Genomic DNA, 12,309 nt, shown 5'->3' on the forward strand with positions numbered 1-12,309 from the left:
CAGAGACATGCTTTTTCAGTAATACAGCCCTCAATTGTTGCAATACTTATCTTAAGTCTCAGAAGATATCTGCCAAAACATGTACACATTTACCTCCAGGGAAACAAGAAAAATGCTCTACTTAACTTCTTTCCAAACCATTTAATTTGCTTTAAACTTTATTATAAGTAGCAAGTCTTAAAAATGATAATCATGTAAATGGATTGTTGTAAAAACCCATCTGGTTCACAAATGTTCTCTGGGGAAGAAAATCTGCAATCCTTACCCAATTTGGTACTGTACCATCTTCAGAATGACCAATATGGTCTTCAGTTCAGGGTCAATTAGGGAATGACAATAAATTCCAGTCACATCCACATATCATGGATGAATAAATAAAAAGACTGAGGTCTAACATTTGCCAATTTAACAAAGTATCAGAAACAAAAAAAAAATAAATCTCTGCAAAGGATATACTGGATTTTAATTGCATTCATTAAAGAGTCATCTTAGCAAATGGTGCTTTTAAAGTTTAGTTTGAGGAACCAACTCATGAAGTGCAAATCAGCCACTGAATCCCTAATTCACTTTTAGAGAAGCAGACTGCTTCAGTGCATCTGAGAACATTTAACCCATCATACTACTGTTGAGACCTTGAATTTATACTCCATTTTCTTATTCTCATAATCCTGCATTTTTATCCTCCGGTACACGTTTAATCAAGTTTTAGAAATTCTTATGTAACTTCCTGATAGTGCAGTCAAGCTCTTACCAACGCTGTGAAGAAATTTCTCAGATCCCCTCCAGATCTTTTGGCAATTATTATAGAAACTATCAACAATTATCCCATTCCTGAGATCACCCAGACGAATGTTTTCTGTACTCTTTCCAGGGGCTTAACTATACTGTGCCCAAAGTGGGACAATGCTTCAGCAGAGGGCTATCCACAGATTTGTAAAGGTTTAGAATAAAGCCTTTGTCTCCTATTCAGTGCAGGCATTGAGTTAAGTATCCCTAATAATACTACCATTTTGCCTTCGGTTAAGGATTTAAATGCTTATCTCTACATCCCTGTGAACTTAATTTCCTCTTAAAATATTACTGTTTAGATTATACTAGCTCTCCATGTTATTTCCACGCCTCTGCCCTGCCAAGATGGAGATGGGTCCACCCATCTCATCAAGCTGTTTTCCTGAAGTATGTCACCATCACATACACTGTAACAGGTTAGATCTTACAATGAATTTCAGCTTTATTTACATTTGAAACACAGCATTGTTTCAAAGAAAACAAACGCACCACATAACAGTTGGGGCAGTGAATGCACACACCAGCTAAATGACAAAGTTAACTTCCTAGGTTACCACAAAAGGCCAACAAAGCAAACATTATATAGCTAAAATAATTAATCAATTATATTAACTCATGGCCACTGTCTGGGCTTCCTGCTTCACCTGATGGATGAGCAACATCCCCTGAAAGCAGCTCCTAATCAGGGAAGCCATACGCAGTCATAAGGTCTCTAATGAAAATGGAGACAGAGAAACTGCAGTTGCTGGAATCTGGAGCAAAAACCAAACTGCTGACCCACCAAGTTCCTCCAGCAGCTTGTTTTTTTGCTTTGATGAAAATAGCTCCACCCTTAGAACTGCTTGGACAGCCTACACTCAGTATTTGGACAGCCTACACTCAGTATTATCAGCCATCTAATGATTGTCAATGGCTCTCACAAATAAAAGTAATCAAAATCATAGGGTCTTTTTTTTACAAAATTAAGTTACTTAAAACAATTAAATACATAGATTAACTATTAAAGAAAAAAAATGCAAGTTTCCTGCAAATCACTCCTTCCCCCTTGGAATCATTTCTTTCCGCTGGAATGAATATCAGATTTCTAGCAAAGATGACAAAATGAGGCAGATTTCTAGCACAGATGGTAGCAACTACAAGTTGTCGTCACTCCACCAATGAACCTATGGAGAGTCCAATATTATCGTAAAGTCAGAATAACGGTAGTAGGATACCCTCGCATTTTAGATGCCCCCAATTATCAATCTGGCTATCCACAGAAATCTATTCACTAACTACAGCACAACTTAGATACTTGTTGTTTCACTCTCAAATCCACCATTTCCAACTCGATGCCTCAGATGAACCTCAAGCACTCATGGCCATACCGAGTGACAAAAATGTTTGCATATCATTCAGATGTGCTAACCTTACACTTCAAAATACATGCACAATTTTTAAAAAATTAAATGTCACCATTTGCCATTTCCTACCTACAGGGCCACACCTCACTAATAAGGTGTGCCTCACATCTTAAAAATCCAAGCTAGATATCATATCCTCTGTCTCAAAATAGAGGGAATTGACTTTGAATCCAGAATGCACACACATGCATACTGTTACCGACAGTAACAGCACGAATCAGTCCAGAAAATGAACCAATTAAACCAAATCAAAGAAAGCAGCCATCAACTACATAAAAACACCTTGTTTCTTCCCCATTCTCTTATCCGCCTTAAACCGGTGGGTAAAACTGGGCTCAGCTAGTAAGAGATGGGAAAACAAAATAAACCACGATTTGGGGGGGGGGGGGGGGGGGGGGAGGAGGGAAAGAGAACTGGCTTAAATTTGAATCTGCATACAAGTCAAATAAAAAAAAAACACCACCTCACAAATGAATCCAACAAATATCTTAAAGCTATCGCTTAAACTTTGAGTCCAATTTTGATTTGGAACTCAAGGCAGAGACAGCACACATAAGACATAATCCATCCATGAATTAGGTTTTAAATTGTTCCTTGCTACCCCACCCATTACTTTTGCAGGTTTTGCCACAACATGACGTGGAAGTCAGTCAGACAGGCAGCCAGTTTCATTGCTACGTCTTGTTCTGATGAAAGGTTACTGACCTGAAATATTAATTCTGTTTCTTCTCCAGTTGCTGCCAGATACCAGTGTTTCCACCCTCTCTTTCATTTCAGCTAATTCCCAATGTTTGTGAACAACTTGGTCTACATTAAATGAATACATTTTGGTTAAATGTACTGCAATAAGTGCATTGAAAAGGGAACTTCACAGAATCCATGAAAACAAATGAAAATGCGAAGTCACGTTCACAGAAATCAAATGACTGAATTTCCAAAGTCATTAAGAGACTTATTCTTGATTCTAAACCTTCCCATTCAATACAAGACAGTTGGGAATAAAATTGGTAATATTACTTCACAAAATCATTCCACACAATTGTGGTTAGCAAAACTTACTAAAAGGAGAAAGGCAGTACTTTGATTCCCTTTATCATTGAAATGTTTATTAGCTTCAGATAATCACAACAGTGCAAAAGGTAATTTAACTGCATACCAATTGACTACAGGAGCTAACTATAAAGGTGCAAATTCATAATTGACATAGTTGTGAGATGGCATAATGGGTTTAAGAGAACAATAAAGGAAATAACTGATGCAAGATATCAGCTGAAACCCAAAAGATTTACAAAGTACTGCTTATTCCGCCCCCCCCCCCCCCCCCCCAAATCAGTTTTAGCATTTCTATCACATTGAAATCCATACATTCTACCCACTTCTCAGCAGCATTAGTAACAAAAGTGAGGTTAAGGTGTGGGCTGTTTATATATGCAGGGTAGACTGGATTCTAGAAATTTTAAGATTTGGTTCTGATGTCAAATCACACTATTAAATGAATTCAAATTCAAATGCAAACAACCACAAGCCAAAACAAAACCCAAACTACCACCATGATAACATTTCCTCTTTCAAACATTTGTGTAGTGCACTATTCTGGATTGAAGGCAAATTGGTGGAACACATTTGCTATTAATAGACAGTCAACCAAAGTTCAGATAGTAGACCAAAGACCTAACCCTTCACAAACTACTCACAGTGAAGCTTTACACTATAACTATCTTGCCACTAGTTACACCATAAGCTGTTGAACATACATTAAACAATTTATTCTTCCCCTGACAGAAGTACGATATAAAAGAGGAAGTATCAACAGGAACAAGTTGAGACTCAGTTCTGTTCTTAGTCTATAATTTGATTTTTTTTTAAATTGCTTCAGACAGATTAAAGAGCAATCAAGTATTTGGTTTTTTAAACTTACTACGTTAGAGAATGGACTACATTGAACCAGAGATTCTATGGTGGGAAAATTTGGCCATTTAGAAAGATTTAAGCTAAAACTCCCAAGAAGTCTGGCAATTTAACACTTAAATGCACATGATTATTACATTCTGTGTCAGTTACAAAGGCCCTTATTCATAATTTACTCTCCCCTTTCAAGATGAAGGCTACTTCACTGATGTTGTGATCAACATCTTTTACCAGTCTCTTGTGCAAGGTCAGTGACAAAAGTAGAGAAATATAGAACTAATTTATAGAATATTAGCTTGTACAAAGATAATTTATGTCTTGGACATTTGGTTGGAATCTCTTGCTCCAAATTTCTGGGTAATTCAATACCTTAAGTTGTAATGCAATGAATACAATTTACATGTAACCGTTAAGATAGCAAGACATTCTAATTCACTTCACAATTGAAGGTCATGTGAATTGCAACAGCAGTGAAGTTAAGAGATTGTAACCAAATATATTATTCTAAGTCGAGGAATACAGCAAGATGGAAGGAATTTCAATATTAGCAGCAATGTTGGTAGGGAAGTTATTTGTAAACTGCAGCTATGAACGTAATATAGATTGGATAGATGCCAACAGAAGCCAGCAATGACATGGGTGGCAAATCAATGGGACCTTGTGTGGATAATCGGTATTAAGATATATTAAGCATGAAGAGGACAAAAAAAAAGTGTGGGTGTGGATTTCAGCAAGTGCAGAGACAGTGGAACACTGTAAGGCAGATAAAGGGTAGTTGAGAACAAGATCAATCATACTAGTCTTTGACCAGGTCAGTCCGAACTTCGTGGATGGAATACAAATCAGGTGAAAGATGTGACACGCAAGAGTGAAGATGACACATTTCAGAATGTTCAAGAAGACTGATAATTGGAGAGGAAGGACTGGCTTAGAGACAGCTCTTAATAAGTAATACAAGGCTAATTGTAAAAGTGCCCATTGGTTCCTACTTGGTTAAACTTTTTCAGCAGGTTTTATATCTATGGATATAGAACTAATGCCAAACTAGTATGAAGCACAGAGATATGAAGATTTAATATTTGTCCTGGTTCCTGGTATTTTTAATATAGAAAATTTACAGCACAGGAAGCAGCTACCGGCTCACGTTGCTCGAGCAAGTCAAAAAGAAGAAGTTGCAGTTCTTAGCCCCGTCCCACTTTCCTACATTTGGTCTGCAACCCTGCAGGTCAAAGTTTTTCAAGCAACTATCCAAGTACTGTTTAAATGTGATCAGGGTTTCTGACACCACCACCCTTTCAGGAAGCAAGCTCCAAACCTTTACCACCCCTTGTGGAAAAAGTATTTTCTATACACTCTATCTAGGCTTCTCATCATTTTATAGACCTCAATTAAGTCTCCACTCAGCATCCTCTGTTCCAAAAGAAAAACTAGCGTATTGAATCTTTCCTCGAAGCACCAGAATTGCCAGTGATGTCTGCATCATATGAACAAGCTAAAGTTTTCCAGTTTTGGCAACATCCTCTTAAATGTCTGCACCATCTAGAACAATCACTTTCCTGTAATGCGATAACCAGAATCACACACAGTAATCAAGTTGTGGTCGAGCTATTGTTATACGCATAACCTCATCATGCTCTTATATTTTACGCCTTGGCAAGGAAAACGTCTCATGCCTTTTTAAAACACTACACTGACCCATTTTGTGACCTCTAAGGATCTGTGGACATACATTCCCTCTGTTCTCCCAATGTATCCTTCAGTTTATTGTATTTTCCCCTCGCTTTGTTGTGCCTTCCCAAATACTTAACCTCACATCTCTGGACTAAATTTCTTGTGCCATTTTTCCATCAACCATCTACAATTTGCTGTAGACTAAAGTTTCCTCCTCACTGTCAGCTACATGGCCAACTTTTGCCTCATCTGCACACTTCTTTATCACGTCCTCTACACTTAAATGTAAATCATTCATATGGACAACAACATTTGGATAGGCTGTAACTTTTACATTCTGCAGTGATGATTTAGCCAAGGCATCAAATACAACATTTCCAATTTTGCTGGCAAACCAAGTGAATAGGCAATAGCATGGCAGATGGAGTATCACGTGGAATAATGAGAGGTTAACCATTTCAGTAAAAAAAACAGATGTTGAGTATTTCTTTCCCCCTCAAGTCACTTGGGTGTTCTTGTACTTAAGTCAATGCAAGCTAACTTACAAGTGCAGCAGAATGATTAGGAAGGCAAATGGTGTGCTGGCCTTCATTACCAGATGATGAGCACAAGAGTAAAGATACATTACTATAATTATATAGGACCTGGAGTATTGTGTACAGTTTTGATTTCCTTATCTGAAGGAGGATATTTACCAAAGAGGGAGTGCAGTGAAGATTCACTCAACTGCTTCCTAGGACAGTGGGTCCATCACTTGAGGTTCAGACTACATCCCTATTCTCTGAAATTTCGAAGAATGACATGACTTCATTGACACATACAAAATACTTGGGAGGACTCAATGTGGTATATGCAGGGCAGCGATTTCCTTGAGCTAAGGAAGGAAGAATTGGGGATCAGAGTCTCAAAATAAACTACAGGCTTTTCAGGGATGAAATGAGTTGAAATTTCTTCATTCAGAGGTGGCAAGCCTTTGGAATTGTCCATTCCACAGAATTACAGAAAGTTAGTCATTGATTATATTGAAAATAGAAATCAACAGATTTCAGAATATTAGAAAAATCAAGGGATTATGGGGATAGGGAGGGAAAGTGGTATTGAGTAGAAGATTGCCATAATCTTGTTGAAAGCAGGCTTGAAAGGCTGAATGGCTTACTCCTGCTCCTATTTCTCATATGGTTATGTAAAAAGCAAAGGAACAAATACAGAGTTCTACAGAACCTTACCAGCAATGTTTCAGTTGCAACAAACCCCTGGCAACCATTACCCTTTGTTTCCTGCCACTGAGCCAATTTTGTCCACAATTCCCACCGTCTCTTGGATCACACTGGCTTTAACTCTTTTTGACCACACTATTAAGTAGGGCCTTGTCAAAAGCCTTGTTAAAATCCATGTAAACATCAAATGAACTGTTCTTACAGACTCTCCTTGCTACCTCTTAAATAGTTCAACCAAACTCCATCAAGTTGGAAATATGACCTGTCCTTCTACTAACCTTCAGAACCAATTGCAAATGTGTGTCCATTAAAGTTAAACCAATTGACCCATAATTATTTGGTTTATCCATTATTCTCATTTTAAATAACAGTACAATGTAATCACCAGTCCTGCAGATTTGAATGATTGAAAAATGATGGTTAGTGTCTCTAATTTCCTCCAGTGTTTCTTTATACTTCAACCAGACTTGGGAATGTATCATTTTCAAAAGATACTAAACCACTTAATACTTCCTTACTATGATTATCTCATCCAATATCTCATTTTCTCTTTAATTGCAACACCAGCATCTAATCCATCTTTTGTGAAGATAGCTTAACCATGTCCTCTGTCTCCATACACTGGTTACCTTTTCAGTTTGTAATAGGCTCTTTGTTTTCCTTAGTTATTCTCTGGCTACTTACAAAACTTTTTTTTCTTCCCCAAATCCTGTTTTCCTAATTTCTCTTCCAGGCTTTCTGCTGGATTAAGCATGGCATCTGATGGAAGCTTCTCTTCCCTGTCCCCATCCCCACCACTTTGTCATCCATGTGGCTGTGGATTTGGCAATCCCACCTTTTGCCTCTATGGAAAAAAATTTGCTCCACATCTCCTTAACTTCTTTCTTGATGCCTCTCAACGCTCCAAGACTAAGTACTTCACATAGCTGTTTCCAATCCACTTCATTCCAGTAAAACCGGGAATAATCCAATTTAGAACATTTACTCTCATTTTAACTTTGTTGTTTTCCATAACTCTGCCAAATCTAACAATTATAATTTCTAAATACAAATGTTCTTCCACTGATGTTCCTTCTACCTGCCTAGTAATGACATTAGTGGCCTCTTATGTAAATCAGAGCATAATTGTGGCTCATTAATTATTTGCACGTTATATAATTGGCAACCACATCAAGTGGCCATGAGCACAAAAGCTCTTTTGGTTAAAGTTACAATAGTTTAAAAAGGTTGCATATCGAAAAGTTCAAGATTACATTCACATGGAATGGGGCCATCAAATAAAAATTGATGACCAACTTCAGATGTTACTATAGTAACGTGTACTGCACGTGCATGCTGTATTTACTTACCATTCATCCACCATTATTTAGTAACCAAGGAAGCAAAGAAAGAACAACAAACTTTTTTTTAAATGCCTTAGCACTTCACAAGAAAATGCACGAAAAAGCTTCAAGTTACAAATACCGTACCAATATAAGAACTGAGCTTATAGTCCCAAAGACAGTCACTCATGATCAAGTCAAACAGCCAAGTTCAAGCTCCAATCTAGGACTTGAACACACAAATCAGGCTTCAGTGGAGTTAGGGTCTGAGCCAAGGTGACTTAGATGAGGTGTTCTAAGATGCCTGAAGTTCCATTTTATACACTTCAAATCTACCCTCAGCTTTCACTGTTCTATTGAAGACACAGGTCTACCCAACATTGAAGCTCCTGGGCACAACTTGAAAAAGACAGACCTTTAAATATATCATTCAATATTATCCTCTCAACAGCAATTCCAAGGTTACATTAATGGGTCTAAGTAATTACTGCTGTTCACTAAATGTTTCCCACATTCAAAAACATAGCAAAACCAAGTAATTCTTGCACATGAAACACTAAATATTGCATAGAAACTTGGCAATCATTCTGTTAATGTTACATGCAAAAAAATTACACTATCAGCTCAATCATTCTACTTATCAGGCTTGGTGAAGAAAAAAAAATGAAGCATCATTGATGTGTTCAAAGATATATCATCGACCACAGATCTTCTAGGCAAAATTAACAAATAGTATTTTCTCGCTGGGTCTGTAACATTACTAATGCAAAGCAGTAAGAGGGAAAGTGAGGAATAATGAGCAAGCAAGGGGCAAGGATAAGTTACAAATAGGATTCAAAAATAAGACATTGTTGGAATAAAACAGAAAGTGCTATAAATACTTAAGTCAGGCAGCCTAAATACAAGCTGTTCATGAAAAGTATGACAAATCCAATTCAGCCATTTGCTAATAATTATGAGTAGACCAATTTGGTAAAGTGAAGGAACTAGACTTATTCACCAATGATCTGATCACTTCTGTCCAGTTTGAGTCTTCCAGAAGCATTCACTTCAGAGCTCATTACAACCTTGGTCCAAACCTGGTCAAGAGCTGAATTCCACAGCTGAGGTCAGCAGAACAAGGTGTGCATTTGATCAAGTGCAGCTTCAAGAAGCCACACAAATTGGAATTCAAAAGGGAAATGGGGAAATTATGCATGGCTTAAAAATTGCTATTGTTACAGGCCAATTATCTTAATCTAGAATATTGCAGCATGGGTTTCTTAGGACAGTGACCTCTACACAGCTAGCTATGGCTCCTTCTCTCCATCACATTGCCAGAAGTAGGGATAGTGGCTGATAACTGTAGGGTGTTCAGCACTATTCACAACTCTCATTAAGAAAGCAGTTTCAGCAGCTAGCAAAGCCTAGACAATATCCAGGCTGGAGCAGATAACTTGGACAACACTACGATACTAGAGGAACTCAACAGGCCAGCAGCATCCGTGGAGAAAAGCAGGCAGTTAACATTTCAGGTCAGGACCCTACTTCAGGACTGAAGATAGGAAAAAGGGAAGCCCAATATATAGGAGGCAGAAGCAGAGCAGTGATAGGTGGACCAAAGAAGGGAGGCGAGGTGGGCACAGGGTGGTGATAGGTAGATGCAGGTAAGAGATAGTGATAGGCAAATGGGGGGGAGGGGTCAAAGGTAAGAAGAGAGGAAAGAAAGGCTAGGAAAGGGAAGAGAAGCAGCATGGTGGGATGGGGTGGCAGTGGGGGGTTACTTAAAGTGGGAGAATTCACTATTCATGCCATTAGGCTGCAAGGTTCCAAGACAGAAAATGAGGGGCTGTTCCTCCAGTTTGCACTTGGAATTCTCCCGGCAGTGGAGGAGGCAGAGGACTGACATACCTGTGATAGTGTGGGAAGGGGAATTGAAGTGACTGGCAACAGGAAGATGTAGATTGCGGTTACGGACAAAGCGCAGGTGTTCTCCAAAATGGTCACCTATTCTGCCTTTGGTCTCACCAATATAGAGGAGGCTACACTTGGAGCACTGAATGCAGTAGATGATATTAAGGGAGTTGCAGGTAAATCTCTGTCTCAACTGAAAGGACTCTCTAGACGGAGGTGGTGTAGGAGCAAGTGTTGCATCTATGGTGGGGGCAGTGGAAAGTTCCCGGAGTGAGAGCGGGGTGGGTAGGGTGAGGGGTGAACGAGGAAGTCACGGAGAGCATGGTGCCTGCGAAAGACAAAGAGGTAGGGAGGGGAAGATATGCTTGGTGGTGGGGTCCCGTTGGAGATAGCGAAGTGGCAGAAAATGATGTGTTGCATACGTAGGCTGGTGGGATGAAATGTGGGGACAAGGGGGACCCTATCCCTGTTGGGTCTGGGAGTGGTAGGGGTGAGAGCGGAAGTGCGGAAAATGGCAGAGATACAGGTGCAAGCTCTCTCAACCACAGCTGGGGGGAAACCCCAGTAAGAAAAGTTGGACATCTCGGATGTCCTGGAGTGGAAAGCCTCATCGTGGGAGCAGATGCAGCGGAGGCAGAGAAATTGAGAAACAGGGTGGGAGGAGTTGTAACTGAGGTAGCTGTGGGCATCAGTGGGTTTGTAGATGTCAGTGGATAAGGAATCTCCCAAGATGGAGACAGAAAGATCGAGGAAGGAGAGAGAGGTGTCAGAGATAGTCCAAGTGAATTGAAGAGCTGGGTGAACATTTGTGGTGAAATTTGTGAAACTGTCAAGTTCCACATGGGTGCAAGAGGTGGCACCAATGCAGTCGTCAATATAGAGGAGAAAGAGTTGACGAATGGGGCCGGAGTAGGCTTGGAACAGAGACTGTTCACCGTAGCCAATGAAGAGGCAGGCATAGCTGGGGCCCATGTGAATGCCCATGGCTACACCCTTGGTCTGTAGCAAGTGAGAGGAATCAAAAATAAAGTTGTTAAGGGTGAGGACAAGTTCAGCCAGGCAACATGATGTTGAAGCATGGTGGGGTGGGGATTAATTGAAGTGGGAGAATTCAATGTTCATGCTGTTAGGGTGAACATTAAGGTTCAACATGTTAGGGTTCATGCAGTGGAATATTGATTAAATGGAGAGAAACTAGAAAACGATGCAGTGCTTGAAGAATTTGGGCATCCACTTTCATGAAACACAAACTTACCATTCATGTAAATAGCAAAGAAAATGGAACATTACAAAGGATATATGGCGTTATAAGAACAGCGAAATGTTACTACAATAGAGCAGAGTGACCTGCTAGGATGAACGCATATAATTTTGGTCTTTTTATTTAGAAGCAAGGATAAAGCTGCATTGGAAGCAATTCAGAGAGGATTCTGTGTTAAGTGCTGGGATGAGACAAGGTTGAGTCAATTCTCATTATGTAGTCACTGTACATAATCTTTGAATATATTCAAGGCCAAGAAAGAAAATTTTTTGATCGATAGCTGAGTCAAAGGTTGACGAGCTAGAGCCTGTAGAGTTAAAGTCAACAACACTTCAGCAATGAAATTATGAACTGGCAGAGCAGACTTGAGGGACCAAATGGCCTACTTGTACTCATGTTTTGAAATATTCAATTGTTTTTAAGCATAAATTTCCTGGCATTATAGACCTAGTTACTTCTTTGGCAACTGATAATCTTCAGAAATAAATCTGCAATGATCTACAAGTGAATAGGGCTGTACCATTTGTCTATCTTAAACATTTCCACCACACAATGGCAAACCTCAGACTAGAACGATAGCATTTCTGTGAATCATTTGAAAATTCCTGTCCTTAACAATGAAATTAAGACAATTCTGTTCTATCCTTTTTTGCTTTTTCCATATTCACTATTAAAACAAACACACGACTATTTTAAGTAACCTGGTGGTGCAGCATGGTATGGGCAAAAATCTATATTTACTCTCGCTAACCCCTTCAATTTCAGATAACAGGCATCACACCAGTGGCATGGTCAGAACAAAGGATAAAAAGACCTCTAGGTTACTCAGATAACATCATTTGCAA

At 39.2% G+C, this 12,309-nt stretch overlaps 1 protein-coding gene across 2 annotated transcripts in view; it reads right to left on the reverse strand.

Moving 5' to 3' along the window:
• Positions 1-12,309, reverse strand: part of tbc1d10ab (TBC1 domain family, member 10Ab) — a 54,161-nt gene that overhangs the window by 39,633 nt on the left and 2,219 nt on the right. The gene's annotated exons all lie outside the window — the stretch shown is intronic.

This window comes from Pristis pectinata, chromosome 17 (genome assembly GCF_009764475.1).
Source record: "Pristis pectinata isolate sPriPec2 chromosome 17, sPriPec2.1.pri, whole genome shotgun sequence".
In the NCBI taxonomy this organism is placed as follows: domain Eukaryota; kingdom Metazoa; phylum Chordata; class Chondrichthyes; order Rhinopristiformes; family Pristidae; genus Pristis; species Pristis pectinata.